The sequence below is a fragment of the Rutidosis leptorrhynchoides genome, chromosome 3 (genome assembly GCF_046630445.1).
Source record: "Rutidosis leptorrhynchoides isolate AG116_Rl617_1_P2 chromosome 3, CSIRO_AGI_Rlap_v1, whole genome shotgun sequence".
Classification (NCBI taxonomy): Eukaryota; Viridiplantae; Streptophyta; class Magnoliopsida; order Asterales; family Asteraceae; genus Rutidosis; species Rutidosis leptorrhynchoides.
Window position 1 is genome coordinate 465025956 of NC_092335.1, and position 20689 is coordinate 465046644.

Here is a 20689-nt window from a genome sequence, read left to right on the forward strand (position 1 = left end):
GATTCTCCATAACTGAATTTGTTGAATCTGAATCACTAGAGGATTCTGATTTAATGGTTCGTTCCTCAACAATCTCTGTTTGAATAATTGGTGGTTCCGGAGGAAAAATTAATGGTTCAAGATCTATGAATTGTCCCTGAATATTCTCCGGATTATCAATTGTGAGATCGGGTTCAAAAAATGGATTATCGGAAATTTGAATTGGAGTACTTGGTCGACTGGATGACGATTCTAAAGAAAAATCAACGGCGATAATATTAGCTAGATGTCTTGATCGAGTTACAGGTGGTGAACGTACAAAAGGTGGTGAACGTCTTGCTCGGTGCATTCACTGAATATCCTATTAGTTTTTAAAAGGAAAGAAAAATTATATAAGTTATTCAATTAATAGACTTTTCTGATTTTGCCCACGTTTCGAATAGCCAAAAGATGCAGCAGAGGGGCAGGATTCGTTTGGTCTCAATATAATTGAGTACTGTTTGGCTCCAATAACCCGGTCCACGTACAAATCCAACTATTACTACGAACCAGAAAATTTTAATGTCTATCAATTTAACCACTTAAAATAAATTTTCGTAATTTAAAGAAATTTAGAGAAGAAATAGAATAAAAATCTATGTCCTAAAACTAGAATGTCGAGAAATAAGAAAGAAAAAGAGCGCGTCGAAAAAGAAAAGGGTTGAAAAATAAAAGGCGTCGAAAAATAAGAAAGAAAAAGAGTGACTATAAAACTTTAAAACACTCGACTAACCCAACCTTATTATTATCACTAACTTAAAATTAAAATTGCAAATTGAGATTACTAATTGGAGTGATATTTGATACATAGGTAAAAGGCGTCGAAAAATAAAAATAAGAAAGTAGCGCGTCGAAACTTAAAAAGGAACTAAAAACTTAAAAATTAAAAGTTGCGTCTAAAAATATTAAAGCTTACAAGTAAAACTATATCCCAAATGGCAATATCTTAAAAAGGTACTAAAATTTAAAAATGGCGTCGCAAAATTCTAGAGCACCTAAATCTTAGTCTAAAGAAAAAGCACTTAAGGGATTTTACGGCAAAGCCTAAAAATCTATAAATAAAAATAACTAAGGCAAAAACTAAACTTAACACTAGCTACGAATGATAAATATACAATACTACGATTAAACGATTAAAAAGTTACGAAATATGAAAATATATAAAAAGTGATAAATTTATTAATTTTTATAAAAATATGATTTTTATATTTATTATTTTATAAAATTATTAATTTTTATATATTTAAAACTAATTAAAACTTTTAATATTACAATTAATTAAAACTTAAACTAAATACTATTTTAATTAAAACCTAAATACTAAGTAATTAATAATAATAATAAATACTCCGTAATAAATGTGTTTTAGGGTTTCTGTCGGTGGCCTGACACGGCGGCTCCGCGAGTCGCGGTGAACCCAGTTCAAAACCCCCGCAAGTCGCGGAGATTGCAGGTTCAAAAGAGACAGGTCAAGTTTCAACAGGTTAGTTTTTTATTTATTTGTTTTTATATTTTTTTTGTTTTATATTTTCTGTTTTAATAATTAAATAAAATATTTATATAAATTATATAAAAACTTATGTTTTAAAAACTAAAATAGAAATACTTTATAATTTTATAAAAATCTTAAAAATAGATTTATATATATATTTTCTTTTTCGGTTTTTTTTTATATTTTTGATATTTAAAAAAAATGTATTTTTACAAAAACTAAATAAAACTTAATAAAAAACTTTTTTTTATATATATTATATTAGCGTTGCGCTTCCGGCTTTTAAGCTAGATTTTGTTCCCCGGCAGCGGCGCCAAAAATACTTGATGTGCGCAGAGGTGTATATGAAATAGCTTTATTTTTACAACTAAATACTATTAAATACGATACAATTTTACACAAGATATTTATTTATTTATAGAATGGATATACTTAAACCTTGCTACAACACTTATAGGCAGTGTACCTAATCGTACAGTAGTGTAGTTTTTAGTAAGTCCGGTTCGTTCCACAGGGAAAATCTTTAAACAAAGCTTAACGCTATATTAAACAAATATAAAGCCCATTAATAGCCCATAGTCTAATTTCCACAAGTGTCGTTCTTTTGTCCAAACCCCAATTATGGTACAAAGCCCAATTACCCAATTTTAATATTTTTAGCCCAACATCATGATTACTTCAGATTAAATAAGCATAATAATAACTTAGCTACGAGACATTAAATTAAAAAGGTTGAACATAACTTACAATGATTAAAAATAGCGTAGCATTACACGGACAGAATTTCGACTTACACCCTTACAACATTCGCTAACATACCCTTATTATTAGAAATTAAAATTAAAATTAAAATTAATATATATATATATATATATATATATATATATATATATATATATATATATATATATATATATATATACATACATATAGATAGAGAGATTAAAGGATATATGATATTTAAAACGATCAAAATGCGTTTCCTTTTATAGGCAGATTTGGAATTTGGGGCTCCGCGAGAACTCCGCGAGTCGCGGAGATATCGGATCCAGCTCACACCCTTTGGATCTTTGTTTGCCGACGTTTTATTATATAAATATAATATATATATAATTTATATAATTAATTATATATTATATTATATTTATATACATAGTCAACTTGTAATTTTTAGTCCGTTGCGTCGAGCGTTGAGAGTTGACTCATGTCCCGGTTTCGGATTTTCGAACGTCCTTGCGTACAATTTAATATCTTGTACTTTGCATTTTGAATCTTGTACTCTTGTAATTTCGAGACGTTTTTTATCAATAATTGGAACCACTTTGATTGTATTTTGTACTTTTGAGCTTTTTGGTCGTTTGCGTCTTCAATTCGTCGAATCTGTCTTTTGTCTTCACCTTTTATTATTTAAACGAATATTACTTGTAAATAGGACAACTTCAACTAAAAGCTTGTCTTTCTTGAGGAATAATGCTATGAAATATATATTCGTTTTTAGCATTATCAAGGTTCGTGAATCGATCCGTGGCCAAGTCTTATTTCCGAGGAAGGAAATATCTGTGAAAGTGAGTTATAGTCCCACTTTTAAAATCTAATATTTTTGGAATGAGAATACATGCAGGTTTTATAAATGATTTACAAAATAGACACAAGTACGTGAAACTACATTCTATGGTTGAATTATCGAAATCGAATATGTCCCTTTTTTTTAAGTCTGGTAATCTAAGAATTAGGGAACAGACACCCTAATTGACGCGAATCCTAAAGATAGATCTATTGGGCCTAACAAACCCCATCCAAAGTACCGGATGCTTTAGTACTTCGAAATTTATATCATATCCGAAGGGTGTCCTGGAATGATGGGGATATTCTTATATATGCATCTTGTTAATGTCGGTTACAAGGTGTTCACCATATGAATGATTTTTATCTCTATGTATGGGATGTGTATTGAAATATGAAATCTTGTGGTCTATTGTTACGATTTCATATATATAGGTTAAACCTATAACTCACCAACATTTTTGTTGACGTTTAAAGCATGTTTATTCTCAGACGAATACTAAGAGCTTTCGTTGTTGCATACTAAAATAAGGACAAGATTTGGAGTCCATGATTGTATGATATTGTGTAAAAACTGCATTCAAGAAACATATGTCGATGTAATATATTTCTATTGTAAACCATTATGTAATGGTCGTGTGTAAACAATATATTTTAGATTATCATTATTTGATAATCTACGTAATGTTTTTAAAACCTTTATTGATAAAATAAAGGTTATGGTTATTTTAAAAATGAATGCAGTCTTTGAAAAACGTCTCATATAGAGGTCAAAACCTCGCAACGAAATCAATTAATATGGAACGTTTATAATCAATATGAACGGGACATTTCACGCTACTACGTGGAACTCGTTTGAGACGACTCACGATTCCACCATACTTTCTGCAACATTCATTCATTTTTGTCCATTTTGAGGTCAACATATACTTTGTTCGTTTGTAAGGTGGACCCCTAGAATGGTAATCATTCATAACCACGTTCCAAAATGAAGATGAATTTTGATCAATGCCTTGGTTTGGGTCTTCAGAAGCCGCAATCCACGATTGAGCTAAACGTAGCTCATCTTTGGGTTCCCGCAAGTACTCAGTTCGTCTTCTAGGTCGAGACGAATCGACCGCAACTTCTTTTCCTTTAGCCTTTGCTCTCGACTTGCGTTTTGGTGCTTGTGGTGTTTGTTGTGTTTGTTGAACTTGTGTTTGTTGTGTTTGTGGAACTTGTGATTGTTGTTGTTGCCACAACATAAACGCTTGTATTTGCTCGGGAGACATTTATGGCATTGATTGTTGTGAATTGGCAAAATTTGAAAAACCGAGATTAGCCTCACCACCACCACTAGCCGAACCTTGAGCCGATCCGGGTGAATAGGGTGAGAGTGGACTCCATTGTGGATGATAATAATTTGACAATTTTTTTTTTAATGAGATTTGTGTTTGTGAATGAGATTTGTGTTTGTGTTTGTGTTTGTGTATATGTTGTATATATATAGAAAGTAAAAAAGAAAAAAAATAAAAAAAAAACAGGAAAAGAGCCCAACGGCTAGAAAAATAACCGTTGTATTTTTTTTATTTTTTTTTTATTCGGTGTGCATTGTGCGTCGCCACCGCAACTGACCGACCCACGACGGAACCAGGTGACGAGGGGAGGGAGTGGGGTGACTTGCGACGGATGAGGGGACGGGGTAAGTGACTACCCCCACTCCTAATGCTCTTAAGGGACCTATGGTTCATCAGGCTCAAACCAGTTATTTATAAGTTCCTAACGGTTTTACCGTAGTCATTTTTGAATAGAGAACTGATTAATATTACTAATTTAGCTAATCAGATTTTTGAACAACCTTTAGCCAGTTGATGTATTTATTACGAGTAAATGATAAAAACTTAATTTACTTATGAACAAATAACATCCATGGTATCTCAATTAACGGCACCTGGACCGAAGATCCAAACGCTATAAAGACAGAAACGTTCCTATACTTTAAATCCATCTTTAAAAGCAACAACCTTAAAAATCACTGCCCTTTCGATAATGTCACCCACCTTGAATACATCTCTCTTCAAGACAATCTCATCCTTGAATCAAAATTTTCCGAAAAAGAAATTTGGGATGCCCTCCATGATTGTGAAAACTCTAAAGCTCCGGGTCCCGATGGTTTCAACATGAAATTCTTCAAAAATCATTGGGATCTTATCAAAACCGATCTCATTAAAGCTCTCGATGGGTTTTGGTCCAACTCTGAAATTTCTAAAGGTTGTAATGCCTCTTTTTTCACTTTAATTCCTAAAAAGCGCAACCCCATTGGACTGAACGAATACCGACCTATCTGTCTCATTGGAAGTTATTATAAGATTCTAACCAAAATCCTCTCTAATCGGCTCGTAAAAGTCATCCATAAAGTAATTGGCTACGAACAAACCGCTTTCCTCAAAGGTAGGAATATTCTAGACAGTGTACTTATTGCCAATGAAATAATTGATGAACTTAAACGAAAAAACGCAAAGGCCTAGTATTTAAAGTCGACTTTGAAAAGGCTTTTGATTGTATCGAATGGGACTTTTTATTTGACGCCATGCACCACATGGGATTTGGTTCCAAATGGATTAGTCTCATTCGCGCATGCCTCTCTTCATCTTCGATATCCGTCCTCATCAATGGTTCCCCCTCTATGGAATTTACTCCCGAAAGAGGCATCCGACAGGGGGACCCAATCTCACCTTTTCTCTTCATTATTGTCGCTGAAGGTCTTAACATCCTTACCAAACGTGCTTTAACTAATGGCCACCTTCGCGGCATAAGTGTCGGTAATGATAATATCACAATAACTCACCTCCAATACGCAGATGATACAATTTTTTTCGGCGAGTGGAGCAAAAGAAATGCTAAGCATATTTCCAAACTCCTTAAATGTTTTGAAAAAATCTCGGGCCTAAAAGTCAATTTTAAAAAAAGTAAACTTTATGGAATTGGTGTCCCAAAGAGCGAAACTGATCAAATGGCCAAATATATTAACTGCTCTACTGGAACCACACCTTTCACTTACCTTGGATTACTCATCGGTGTTCCCACTTCTCATGCTTCCTCTTGGCAGCCGATCGTCGAGAAATTCGACAAAAGGCTCTCTGATTGGAAAGCTAAATCAATCTCCTTCGGTGGTCGTTTAACAATCATTAAATCCATCCTAAGTAGTATCCCTCTCTACTACTTCTCCTTGTTCCACGCACCTTCCACGATCCTTAAATTACTTGAATCTAAAAGACGCAAATTCTTCTGGGGCGGGTCCATATTTGAAAACAAAATTAATTGGATTAAATGGGATTAAATACTTCTCCCATACGACAAGGGTGGGTTAAACATAGGCTCTCTTTTTAGTAAAAACATTTCACTACTATGCAAATGGTGGTGGCGTTTCAAAAATGAAAAAAATGCTCTTTGGGTTAAAATTATCTCAAGTATTTATGGGGCGGGTTGACTACTAACATTTCTTGCAGGAACATTTCAGGTCGAACAGTTTGGAAGGAGATCATTAAAGCAGGTACGATTGCGGACGATACTGGAGCTTCGTTTTCTACATCCATAACCAAACAACTTGAAAATGGTGAATCTATAAAATTTTGGAAGGACATTTGGTGTGGCTCTGAATGTTTTTGCTCTTTATTCCATAGACTTTACATGCTTGACTCTAATAAAGATGCACACATAGCGGATCGAATCTCACACATTGGCACGTCGACTTGCTGTAACTGGTCTTGGATTCGTCCTCCTAGCGGAAGGGCACTTAACGAACTTAATGAAATCAACAATATTGTATCTTCCATAAAATTGTCCGAGAAACCTGATGCTTGGAAATATACTCTTGATCCCTCCAGTGTCTACACTACTAAATCATTAGCACAAATAATCAATGGTTTAAAACTTGGTAGTCACGCAATAAATGTTTCGGCCACACGCAACAAGTACATTCCGCTAAAGGTTTACATATTTGCTTGGAGGGTTGCCCAAAAGAAAATACCGGTAAGAATAGAGCTTGACAAAAGGGGAATTGATCTCGATACCATCCTTTGTCCAATTTGCAACTCGGACACCGAATCTTCCGATCACGCCATGGTTCTCTGCCCAAAAATTGCTCAAATTTGGGCACTTATACTAAATTGGTGGAACCAACCTACTTCCATGATCTCTAATATTGACAACGCCATAATCAACCAACAATCTTTTACTTGTTCTAACCTGTGCGCTTCTATATGGCAAGCAACCAAATGGACGGTATGCTACACACTCTGGAAACATAGGAATTTAAAAGTCTTCTCAAACAAAGAATGGATCCCCGCAATAATTCTTTCTGAAATCCAATCCCAAAGCTTTTGTTGGATATCCAAACGATTAAAAAAGAAGAAACAAATCGAATCGCATCAATGGCAGATCAATCCATCCTCTTATGTTGCAGTCCCTCATAACAGTGTAGGTGTTGGTTAATTATCAAAACTTGTTAGAAGATGTCCTAAAGTCCCTAGCTATTTTTTGAGGGTCGGTTAAACGGGGTGTCTGTTGGTTAATTTTGTTGTCGCTTTGATCGGTACTGCTATCCTCTTTCGCCCGGCTTGAATTTTCAAGTTCGTTTCTCTCTCATTAAAATGGTTAGGGCTTTCTGACTTTCTTCTTATCCATTTGATGCTCCCACTTGCGATTTTTTCCATTGTATAGATCATATAGGGTCATGTAATTACAATTTCCATTATTAATAAAATTAATTTCTTACTTTTCAAAAAAAAAAAAAAACTTATGAACAAATAGTATCTAAGATTCAAGAAAGATTGTAAGCATGCTGTTGGAGTGGGCAATGTCAGCCCATTTATCATAAATAAAATAAGGCAATTTGGGTTATACATGTAACTGCTTACGGGTCTAATATGTAAAAGACCAACAACCAGTAACTAAAAATGGTTCTAATGTTTAAATGTAGCTTATATCGGCTCTATTTTTGAGTCAACAGCAAGCGTCGATTTATTGGCGTCTGCCGTTTAGATCCTAAATAGAATTCCAGGCGATTTAAAACCCATGAAAATTTGATTCTACCATTTTCATGGCGTCTCAATTTTAATTTATTTTTAGTTTTGTTTCACTTTTTTTTTTTTTTTAAAAAAAATCCTACTTATTGGCCGGAAGTCCACTCGTAAGTAATCTCTTTATCCGTCGAATAGAGAGAGGAATGACTTTCTCTACTTTTGAGAGTGTTCCACTCAGGGTAGAGAAATGACTTGTTTTTATTCTCGGATAGGGGAATGATTGTCTACATCTCAGATCCCCGTACACCACTCATTATGTTATTGAGTTTTGTTGTTGTTGTTGTTGTTGTAGTTTAAATGTAGCTTATAGAAGGAGATTCTTTTTATTTGCAACAAAAATCGGTGTTGGCTAATCTGCTTAGTGTGTTCATATTCAATATGTTTTTGTTTTCATGTAATATATTTCAAGGGGCCGTTTGGTTGGGTTTGTTGTTCATATGAAAATATATCCTATAATATACGCCCTATCGATCATTCTAATTATTGATCCATACCATTATCAACCTGTTTACAAGCCATCCATCATAGATTGGAATTCAAGACTATCCAAATTAGGCGCAAGTTCGGCCACTGCAAAAATAAATTATTTAAATCGATCACTTATTCTCTTATCAAGAAAATATTGTTTACAAGATCAAGAATTTAATTTTGACTAATATCAGCAACCATATTCTACCTCAGTTAATAGTGCAGCTTGTGTTAGTTTCCCGTTTTGCACAAGATTTTCCGTTTTGTTTTTGTGTCCAAAAAGCATCGTTTGTAGCCTATAACAATGTTGGTTGCATATTGTCTCTTCATAATATACTATACTTAAAGGATAAAGCCCATACTATCTGTAACATTTTCATTTGATGACATGAATATAAGCCATTTTTCAGGTGATAAGAGCCCAGTACTTTGTATGGTTTTTCTGTCTGTTACTCTGTTATCACTATTAATACCATGGAGCAAAAGAAAGCTCAAATGGAAAGGAACTGCGTAAGGCGTAGGAACTTCGAAGTTGTCTGGAATAGGTGGACGGAATGTATTGGTTGATTAGTCCTCAACGTAACTTCTGTTGACCGAATAAATGCGGTAGTGGAGTAGCAGCATGTATCCGTTAGTCAGCGCTTGAGCTGTATCAGCTGCTAGCTGTTGAACATTGGTGTGTCCTTTTGAGCAAAGTGCGTAGGTGAGGGCAATGTTGAGAACAAAACAAATGGCTGCGTCATCGAGGGTGATTGGGTCCCATATGTCTCATCATAGAATAATACTCCGTAATATGGGTTCAATTCCCACAAGGAGCGTTTGAGTCCAGTGGTTGCGGCTGATCGTTAACCCGGTGTGCTTCTAGCACCTGTCGGGCTTTTGACTACATACATCGTTGCTTTAGAATTGTTTGATCATGTGTTAGTTGTTGTTACTACGTACATCCATGGTCAAGCTTATGAGTAAGAGGGAAAAAAAATTCCATTGCCGGGAATCGAACCCGGGTCTCCTGGGTGAAAGCCAGATATCCTAACCGCTGGACGACAATGGATTCATGTCTAATAAGAATTTGTTAAAGTTTATGTACATCTAGTTAAACGCCAATCTTTAATAGATTTCATATTCATACATGTTTTATATTAAAATTTACTACGGAGTATAATATTTGTTGACCTCTGTAGTTCATCAATTGCTTATTATTGAAAAAGAATAAATAGGTATCTTTTAAGAAAAATTACAAAAAGTGTGACAAAACTTGAAAGGGAAAATGAAGCTTGAACAAAAATGTGTAGTTGACAATTGAAAGTGGGAGACAAGAAAAAGTCCATTTTACCATCTTTCCTTTTTGCAGCTTGTCATGCACTACATCAAACCACCAATACATATTACATGACTTTTTTAACATGAAAAAACAACATTGGAAACATGCTAGTATCTTTTGCTTTAATGGTTGTACAATTTATTTAGATAAAAATGGACAATAATTTATTTGAAAGTGAACCGTATTCTCTTTTATTTCGAACTTCAAATTAGTAATTAGTAAATAAAAAATAATTAAATCATCTTGTACGTTTACATTCAAAAAATTTAAATCAAATTACTAAAATAATTATAAAATAATTAATAATAATAATAATAATAATAATAATAATAATAATAATAATATCATCATTATTATTATTATTATTATTATTATTATAATAAAAAAAACTTAAAAGTTTTAAAACTTACAAAAAATTAGTGGAAAGCCTAGAGACAATCTGGGCCCCCACACCTCTAGCAATAGCAAAACCTATTCTAATAAAAATATGAGCAGCAGCATCGGCACTTCACGCTCATGTTATTATTATTATTATTATTATTATTATTATTATTATTATTATTATTATTATTATTATTATTATTATTATTATTATTATTATTAATAAATAAAAATAAAGAGGAGCCGTACGAAGGGCATGCACGCTCATGCACCTTTCCCATGTAAAAGACACTCCTTTGCTTTTCTTCACCCTTCCAGCCTCCTCAGTCCCACCATGAAACCACCGCCATCATCGTCATCATATGAACCACTCCACAAAGTCAACATATTGACTTTTTATTTATTTTTTCATGTTAAAACGGTAATCTCTTGTTATTTATGGAATCAACAAGGGGGATGATTCTCACACACACTTTTTTGATCCTCACACACCTATTTTAACCTTTTACTCTTCTAATAATACTCAATTGGTGTGTGAGGATCAAAAAAGTGTGTGTGAGAATCATCCCACAATCAACAATGTTAGCTAGGTTTATTTAAAATTATTTTGTGTAACCATAGCCCTTAAGCAATGGTTAAAAGTTAATTACAAAATGCTAATTTTTCAATTATAACTTACCTTCTATATACTCGAATTCATGGGCTAGATTATTCATGGAAATATTAAGTTTAATACTTGAAATATGTATTGAGTTTAATACTGGAAATATAATCAGGAGCATTGTGGAGACAGAGCGGAGCATCCGCCTCAGCTGGATTTAAAAAACAAAAATTAATTATACTAAAAAATAAGGTTTTTTTACTGTTCGTCCCAGCTTCAATGAAAAATTAAATAAATTTTTGCATTCGCCCCATCTGTGATCGGGTCAAGTTCCGCCATATATACGTAACTCAGAATTTAGGATTGTATAATTTATCTCACATTACTATTACTAATTAAGTAAAGTATTTATCCAATGATAACTCTGAGTGCTATTCTTGAAAAAAATATTATGCATTGATGATAGTGCATAGAGCTTAGTGAGATTATTATTTTAGAGTGATTATTACAATTACAAGCTAAGTGAATCACATTCTAAACTCTTAAGCATAACCCTAAAGATTTTCGAGGATTATGTAAGAGAAATTTATAAGTAAATAGATAGATGTAATCGATTATACGCTTATATAGAGTTCCGACTTAAAGCAAATCGGGGTTGCCTTCGCGTTCATCGAGTTGGATTGCTCATCGTTGCTTGTCGACGTGGTTAAGGATGTTAGAAATAATTTGGGGCCGGAAACGTTTTTCCTCCGGGTTAACGCAGTGGATCCGAATGAATACAATCGTGTCTTCATCGATGAATTTTCAACGATGGATTTAGCTAACTCCAATCGAGTTGTTTGTGAATGTGACTTTATACCGTGGTCTAATCGCGATGTCAACGGGGACCAATCCGTTGTTAGAGCTGTTGGGGTGAAACACGTTTCGTCTTTAATGGTGGTGATTCTTATCCCATTAATTTAGAGCAAGTCACCGAGAACTTGAGAAAGCATATGCTTGTTGTTACGGTTGATCCAGAAAGCGATGCTGGCTTATTTCATGTTCCTCCTGATGTGTCTTCTATCTCGGAACATTCTGATTTGGCTGCAACAACTTTGGTGTGGGTAACGTTTATGTTGCTGCCACTTTTTTTAATTCGGAACAAAATGTCTTGCATGATACGCCTCCGGTTGTTTGTGATGTTCCGGTCCCTGATAATGAGACCCTTGTTAACGTTTCGGTCGATCCTTCATTATACCCATGCTCTGGTAAAGTTTGTGAAATTTATTGTTTGAAATCGTGGAAATTTTTCTTAAGGCATAATGTTGTTTTTGAGTGTTTGTTGTCAAAAGTTATACTGTTGATAATAGCCATTGTAGCGGTGGGGACTTTTGCTTTAATGAGTGTAAACCTACTGTTAAGGTTTCTAATTTTGGTCACCCAGTCCCTCTGATGCGCGATTATGACTTTAAAAACGCAATTTAGAACAAGCTTTCTTCACCCAACAGATCTGAACACGAAAACCCCCAATTTGTAACAGTAACAGCCCCAAAACAGAGTATAAAACTCTGAAATAAGAACACAAAGGATAGAAGAATCTAAACCCCAAATTGATAAAGATACCACCACAATTGGAGATCTAGAAACACTCCAAATCTTCAACTACAGCTGATAAAGATTCCACCACAACTATAATATCAGATATGAAGATTTGGATTTCACCACAATGTTTGATAAAGTAACACCATAAACACTGATAAAGAAACCACTCTTAGCCACCGAAATCAAAGATTCGTAAAGACACAGAGATTTTGCAAATAGATAAGCTCTATCAAACTTTTCATTCAATCATCAACCAAGTTTTACAATTACAAGAGCTCTCTATTTATAGGAGAAGCTTAACAGCTATTTTCTAGAAATGACAAAAACATAAAAAGGAAAAAGGAGACAAAAAGGACAAACAATTACAAACTAGCCAATAAGAATAAAGGACATAATCTGCAAAAGGCCTGCCATTTGGTAGTGCTCCTCCCATGATAAAAGCATCCAATGATAGATGGGAATCTTCCTTGGACAGCTAACATTCTTCTAGAACAGCCACGCACGTGTTAAGCACATGACCTGACCGCTTTATTGAAAAGCATAAGTAAACTTCGAATCGTATCAGCAAGTTGGCCCCTCAAAGAAAACAACGTCGCCTGCTAGTTGAACTAAGTTTCGTATGCAGGTTGAACTAAAATTCTTCAGCTGGTTGAACTAGCTGGTTCGCCTAAGTATTAACTTTGCTGGCTCGATTTGCTGGTTACCCGGCTGAGTGAATTAAAGCTTTACTGGCTGAACTAAGCTCATTTGCTGGTCCGGCTAGCTGGTTCTTCTTAATTGCTGGCTTGCCTTCAACTATCAAAAACTTTATTCATTAAAACATAACTACTTCAGTTTAAGGCCTGAAGTAGGGTCACCCCTGAGCTTCTTGAACCAGCTCCAAAAACACTTAGATGATACGAAATAGATGGCAACACGACCATTGCTTGGCCTGATTCGGGTGTAACATCTTTTGAGCTCGTGCTGGCTGTGTTGCTGGTTACATTGCCCAGCTCACCCGCATCATCCTCCCCCTCTAAAAAGGAACTTGACCTCAAGTTCTCGAGGTTGTCATCTTCCAAGTAGGGCATCAAATCACCAACATTAAAAGTGCTAGACACAGCAGTATCACCAGGCAGCTTGACCTTGTAAGCATTATCACCAACTTTTTCCAACACTTTGAATGGACCCTCAGCTCTTGGCATCAGCTTGTTCTTCCTTTTTGCTGGGAACCTTTCCGTCCTTAGATGAATCCAAACAAGATCACCAGGAATAAAAGTGGGCTGCTTTCTATGTTGGTTAGCTTTAGCCTTGTATTGCTGGTTGGTCTTCTCAATTTTGGCCCTCACTTGCTTATACAACTTCTTTATTTCTTTGGCCTTTGCTACTGCATCAACACTTGCCTTAGGCACAATTGCAAAAGGAATCAGATCAATGGGTGTGAGTGGATTTGCACCATAGCAGATTTCAAATGGTGATTTTTCTGTGGAGTAATTAGGTGCTCTGTTAAAAGCAAATTCAGCTTGAGCAAGCTTTAAATCCCACTCCTTCAAACTTTTCTTCACAAGTGCTCTCAGCAGCATTCCCACAGTTCTATTGGTAACTTCAGTTTAACCATCAGTTTGGAGATGGTGAGAAGTGCTGAATAAAAGCTTTGTTCCAAGCAGCTTCCATAATGTCTTCCAAAAATAGATTAAGAACTTTGTATCTCGATCAGACACAATGGTTTTGGGAACTCCATGAAGACGAACAATTTCTTTGAAGAATAAAGTAGCAACAATAGTAGCATCATTGGTTTTGTTGCAGGCTATGAAATGAGCCATCTTTAAAAACCTGTCAACAACAACCATAATAGAATCTTTGCCTCGCTGAGTCCTTGGCAATGCAACAATGAAATCCATGCTCAAATCTTCCCATGGCTGGTTGGGAACAGGAAGAGGAGTATACAAACCCTTGTGAAATGCTGACTTAGCTTGAAAGCATGTAGCATAGCGATTAATCACAGCTTTGACATCTTTATCCATACATGGCCAGTATAAGTGTTCACTTAGGATTTCCAATGTCTTGTTAATCCCAAAATGACCAGCTAAACCACCTCCATGTGCTTCTCTAATCAGCAACTCCCTGATTGAATCTTTTGGGATGCACAATCTGCTGCCCTTGAATAGAAAACCATCTTGCTCAACATAATCTCTTTTGGACTCAGCAGGAGAACAGTTCAAAATAGGACCAAAGTCTGGATCAGCTTCATATAACTCCTTAACAAATGAAAATCCAAGAAATCTAGCTTCCAGAATTGACAACAAAGAATATCTTCTTGAAAGAGCATCAACAACAACATTAGAAGTACCAGCCTTGTGTTTAGACACAAAGGAGTACATCTGCAAAAATTCAACCCATTTTGCATGCCTTGGATTTAATTTGTGCCGCCCATTAATGTATTTTAATGCTTCATGATCAGAAAAGAGAACAAACTGCCTTGGCTTCAAATAATGTGACCAATGATCAACAGCTCGAATGATGGCATAAAACTCTTTATCATAAGTGCTATAATTCAGCTTTGACCCATTTAGCTTTTCACTGAAATAAGCTACTGGTCTTTTTCCTTGCTCTAGCACAGCTCCAATGCCAACACCACTTGCATCACATTCAAGTTCAAACAGCATATCAAAATTAGGTAAAGCAAGTATAGGTGCTGAACTTAGCTTCTCTTTCAATGATTCAAATGCTGATTGTGCAGAACTGGACCATTCAAATACCCCTTTCTTTAAACAATCAGTAATTGGAGCAACAATTGTGGAGAAGTCTTTGATAAATCTTCTATAAAATGAAGCTAAACCATGAAAACTTCTTACTTCAGTGATGGAAGAAGGACTAGGCCATGATCTGATTGCTTCCACCTTAGATGGATCCATTGAAATGCCTTCTTCAGAAACCACATACCCAAGAAACACTACTTTGCTGACAAAGAAATCACACTTCTCCAGCTTTGCATATAACTGATTCTGCCTTAACAGCTCAAATACTTTCCTCAGATGATCCAAGTGTTCTTCTTTAGTTTTCGAGTACACTAGGATGTCATCAAAGTAAACAACCACAAACTGACCAATAAGTGGCCTGAGCACTTCAGTCATAAGTCTCATGAATGTGCTGGGTGCATTAGACAACCCAAAAGGCATAACCAACCACTCGAATAAACCACCTTTGATATTGAAAGCTGTCTTCCATTCATCTCCTTCTTTCATTCGAATCTGATGATACCCACTTTTAAGATCAACTTTAGAGAATACACAAGAACCATGCAGCTCATCTAACATATCATCTAATCTAGGTATGGGATACCTATACTTGATGGTAATGTTGTTAATAGCTCTGCTGTCTACACACATTCTCATAGAACCATCTTTCTTTTGAACCAGCAAAGCTGGTACTGAACAAGGACTCATGCTGGTTCTAACATACCTCTTTGCAACCATCTCATTAACTTGCTTTTATAATTCTTTTGCTTCATGAGGGGAACATCGATAAGCTGCTTTATTAGGAAGAACAGATCCAGGTACAAGATCAATTTGATGTTCAATACCCCTGATTGGTGGCAAACCAGTAGGTAACTCAGTAGGAAACACATCAGCAAATTCGGATAACAATGGCTTTACCCTAGCTGGTATTTCATCATGCTGGTTCAACTCATCACTTTCAACCAGCAGCAATAAATAAGCACCAGTACCACCCTTTAACTCAGTATCAACTTCAGATTGAGTCATAAACAAAGTTTTATCATTCTTAACAGTAGGGTCAGCTCTAGGTATTTCACTAGGCTTTAAAGAAGTGAGGGTGCTCTTCTTTCCATTCACATACAGCGAGTAAGTATTTTGATGTCCATTATGATAGACATACTTATCAAACAACCAAGGTCTACCAAGTAGCAAATGACAAGCATCCATAGGAATAACATCACAAGTGATCTCATCTTGATAAACAGTACCAATAGAAAATGGAACAGTAACTTGGCGAGTAACCTTTACCTCACTGCCTTGGTTAAGCCATTGAAGTTTGTATGGATGAGGATGCTTCTTTGTAATCAGCTCAAGCTTTTCCACCATGTGAGCAGATGCTGCGTTTGCACAGCTGCCTCCATAAACAATCAGGCTGCACACTTTCCCCTTGACTGTGCACCTTAAATGAAAGATGTTTTCATGCTGACTCTTATCTTCAATAGTCTAAGCTGAGTGCATTACTCTTCGAACCACTAAAAACTCTCCAATATCAGCAGCAACAAACTCTTCACTATCAGACTCATCATACGCTGGTTCAGTTTCAAAACCCCCTTCCAAATCTTCAATCTCCTTTAATGTAAGAGCACGCTGGTTAGGACATTGAGCTTGAAAATGTCCAAATCCATGGCACTTGAAGCATTTTCTTCTATCATCTTTAGGACCAGCTACAACCTGCTCTTTGCCTTTAGATACTTTGGATGCTGTCTCGTTATGCCTAGGCAGCATAGATGATTGACCCTTCATAGGCAGCACAGCTGGCTTGGAATAAGACTTAAAATTAATTTTCTTCTTTGCTTGTTTCTCTACTTGAATAGCCAGCTTGCAAGCACTCTCAAAAGTCCATAGAGGCTTCATTTCAACTTGATCAGCAATAGAGGCATTTAAGCCTCCAACGAATCTTGCTATAGTGTGTTCTTCAGCTTCTTTAACATTTGTACGAATCTTGAGCTGCTCAAACTCTTTGATGTAATCAACAACATTCATGCTGCCTTGCTTGAGGGTATTCATCTGGATATACAGCTCTTTCTTATAAGCGTGAGGAACAAACCTCTTTTGCATACACTCTTTTAACTTAGACCAGGTTTTAATTGTTTTCTTCCCTTCATATTGCCTTTCTTTTTTTAGATTATCATACCACATTGAAGCATACTTCTTCAATTTGATTATAGCAACTTTAAAGGTCTTTTTATCATCATAGCCTTTAACCTCCATAATTCTATCCATGGCCTGAACCCATTCAAAGTAATCTTCAGGATTAGAGGACCCTTCAAAATCAGGTGGATCTATCTTGATATCTTTTAAATCATCAGCTTTTTTCCTATGCCTTCTTCTTCTTTGTGAAGAAGCATGAGATCCATCAGTAGATTGGCTACCATCCTCAGATTTAGTACTAGAAGACACAATAGTTGTATCTCCATTTTCAGATCTGGGTATATTTCTTATTGGCACACCATCTTTCAACAAATTAACCATTCTTTCTATTTGATGTTGTAGAGCTTCAATAGCTCTATTTCTTCTAAGATTATGAGCTTCTTCAAGAGTCATGTTTCTAGGAATCTCAGCCATTTCAAATCAGATCCGGAAATAAGCTTTTCAGCTTCAAAACAGAGTATGAACTGAAACAACAATAAAAATGATAAGAAAGCTTCGATTTGAACAACCTAAGCTCTGATACCACTTTGATGCATGATTATGACTTTAAAAATGCAATTTAGAACAAGCTTTCTTCACCCAACAGATCTGAACATGAAAACCCCCAATTTGTAATAGTAACATCCCCAAAACAGAGTATAAAACTCTGGAATAAGAACAAAAAGGATAGAAGAATCTAAACCCCAAATTGATAAAAATACCACCACAATTAGAGATCTAGAAACACTCCAAATCTTCAACTACAGCTGATAAAGATTCCACCACAACTATAATATCAGATATGAAGATTTGGATTTCACCACAAAGTTTGATAAAGTAACACCACAAACACTGATAAAGAAACCACTCTTAGCCACCGAAATCAAAGATTCGTAAAGACACAGAGATTTTGCAAATAGATAAGCTCTATCAAACTTTTCATTCAATCATCAACCAAGTTTTACAATTACAAGAGCTCTCTATTTATAGGAGAAGCTTAACAGCTATTTTCTAGAAATGACAAAAACATAAAAAGGAAAAAGGAGACAAAAAGGACAAACAATTAGAAACTAGCCAATAAGAATAAAGGACATAATCTGCAAAAGGCCTGCCATTTGGTAATGCTCCTCCCATGATAAAAGCATCCAATGATAGATGAGAATTTTCCTTGGACAGCTAACATTCTTCTAGAACAGCCACACACGTGTTAAGCACATGACCTGACCGCTTTATTGAAAAGCATAAGTAAACTTCGAATCGTATCAGCAAGTTGGCCCCTCAAAGAAAACAACGTCGCCTGCTGGTTGAACTAAGTTTCATAAGCTGGTTGAACTAAAATTCTTCAGCTGGTTGAACTAGCTGGTTCGCCTAAGTATTAACTTTACTGGCTCGATTTGCTGGTTACCCGGCTGAGTGAATTAAAGCTTTACTGGCTGAACTAAGCTTATTTGCTGGTCCGGCTAGATGGTTCTTCTTAATTGCTGGATTGCCTTCAACTATCAAAAACTTTATTCATTAAAACATAACTACTTCAGTTTAAGGACTGAAGTAGGGTCACCCCTGAGCTTCTTGAACCACCTCCAAAAACACTTAGATGATACGAAATAGATGGCAACACGACCATTGCTTGGCCTGATTCGGGTGTAACATCTTTTGAGCTCGTGCTGGCTGTGTTGCTGGTTACATTGCCCAGCTCACCCGCATCACCCTCATGTCCCGGATAATGTTCTTGAAGTTGATTGTGATGTGGGAACTCCACTCATCTTATTAAATGGGTCCTCATCTTCGATGAGTTTGAAAGGCTCGGTTCCATTTGAATCGGACCCTGTAGATTATAGTATTAAGAGAGCGTCGATTGATTTAAAAGCGGTAGATACCAATGTTGGTAAGCCTTTAGCATTTTCGAGGTCTTCACCTTTGGATTTGGAGAGTGACAATGAAGATGGGACGGTCGATCAAATGTCTGGTTTCGTTGCTATGATGGACAATATGGTGGTCGAGTCCGATTTCGTGGAAGCCACGCCCATTCGTTCGGAGGATGTCTCTTTAAACCCGACTAGAGAGAAGAAAATCAGAAGACGACCCCTGGTTCAAGGGGCCGAAATGAAGAAGTCGGGGAATTCATCAAAGACGTTTAACTTCTCCTTTTTGCAATTGCGAGGTTGCGGTGGAGATGGTTGTTAATCTTTCGCCTCACTCTTGATTAGCCACTCTCTTCATATGTGTTGTTTGTACTTGTTTCATGTTTTTATTATTTCTTTTAGTCTCGTGCGAGCTCGGTTAGGTTTTGTTATAGTTGTTATGAGCTCGGTTTACTTTGGTTGTATGTTCTATTGGAGCTTCATTTTTTGTTGAAGTTTCATTTGTTATGAAAGTTTTAGTTTTCTCGCTGAAAAAAATAAAAAAAATAATTGTCATGAGTCATGACAGAGTGCTAATTATAATTCGGTTCATGATCGCTTGATCTTACATTACTAAGTAAATATAATAAGGTCAACCGAATTTTTTTTTGGAACGGTGATATCGGCTAAAAAGTCACGTTTTCACCTCGGTATTAAGGCCCAAAAACAAGAAAGATTCAAACTTTATCGGAAAAATACCCACTTCGTCGGTTAGAATTGAAGAGAAAGTAATTACGAAGACGGTGCAAAAAGAATCAAGAGAATCAGAGCTAAAATGAAGATTCTAGAGCGAAAATGGTGAAAGACAAGAAATCGAGTTACGATCCAGCGAATCAGCAAGCCAAACGGCCTGCCAAACGGCTTGGCTGGCTTGTAAACATCCTGCCACACGCCCAAGTTAAACGGCCCTTGCAAACGGCTTGGTCTGGCAAACGGCCCCTGCAAACGGCCTGCCAAACGGCCTGCCAGCCGTTTGCAGGCAAAATTTCATGCTTATTTAAAGGGTCTTTGTCATTCATTTCAACACACACTTCAATTCACTTCTTTCTCTCTTTTGTACAATATTAGTCATACTTTCAAGGTCTTCAACTCCGTGCAGGAAACCTAGTACCCGTAGAAGAACGTCGAAGATTGTATTAGGAGCGGTGTGGCGTTTGAAGTTGTCACTTTTGTATTCGGAACTCGTTTAATCTACTGGTACTTCTATCCTTTATCTTTATATAATGTCTTCTATCATTATGTTCTGTGATGTTGTTGCCATGATTAGCTAGTTGATGTGCGTAGAGGTGTATATGAAATAGCTTTATTTTTACAACTAAATACTATTAAATACGATACAATTTTACACAAGATATTTATTTATTTATAGAATGGATATACCTAAACCTTGCTACAACACTTATAGGCAGTGTAC

General features: G+C 35.9%; 1 non-coding gene and 1 pseudogene across 1 annotated transcript; both read right to left on the minus strand.

Annotated features, from left to right (window-relative positions):
• Positions 1 to 9583: 9583 nt before the first annotated feature.
• Positions 9584 to 9655, minus strand: TRNAE-UUC (transfer RNA glutamic acid (anticodon UUC)). The gene has a single exon. It is a non-coding gene; the product is annotated as a tRNA-Glu (tRNA).
• A 2362-nt stretch (positions 9656 to 12017) lies between these two features.
• On the minus strand, positions 12018 to 17455 carry LOC139901631 (uncharacterized; annotated as a pseudogene).
• Between the last annotated feature and the right edge of the window lie 3234 nt (positions 17456 to 20689).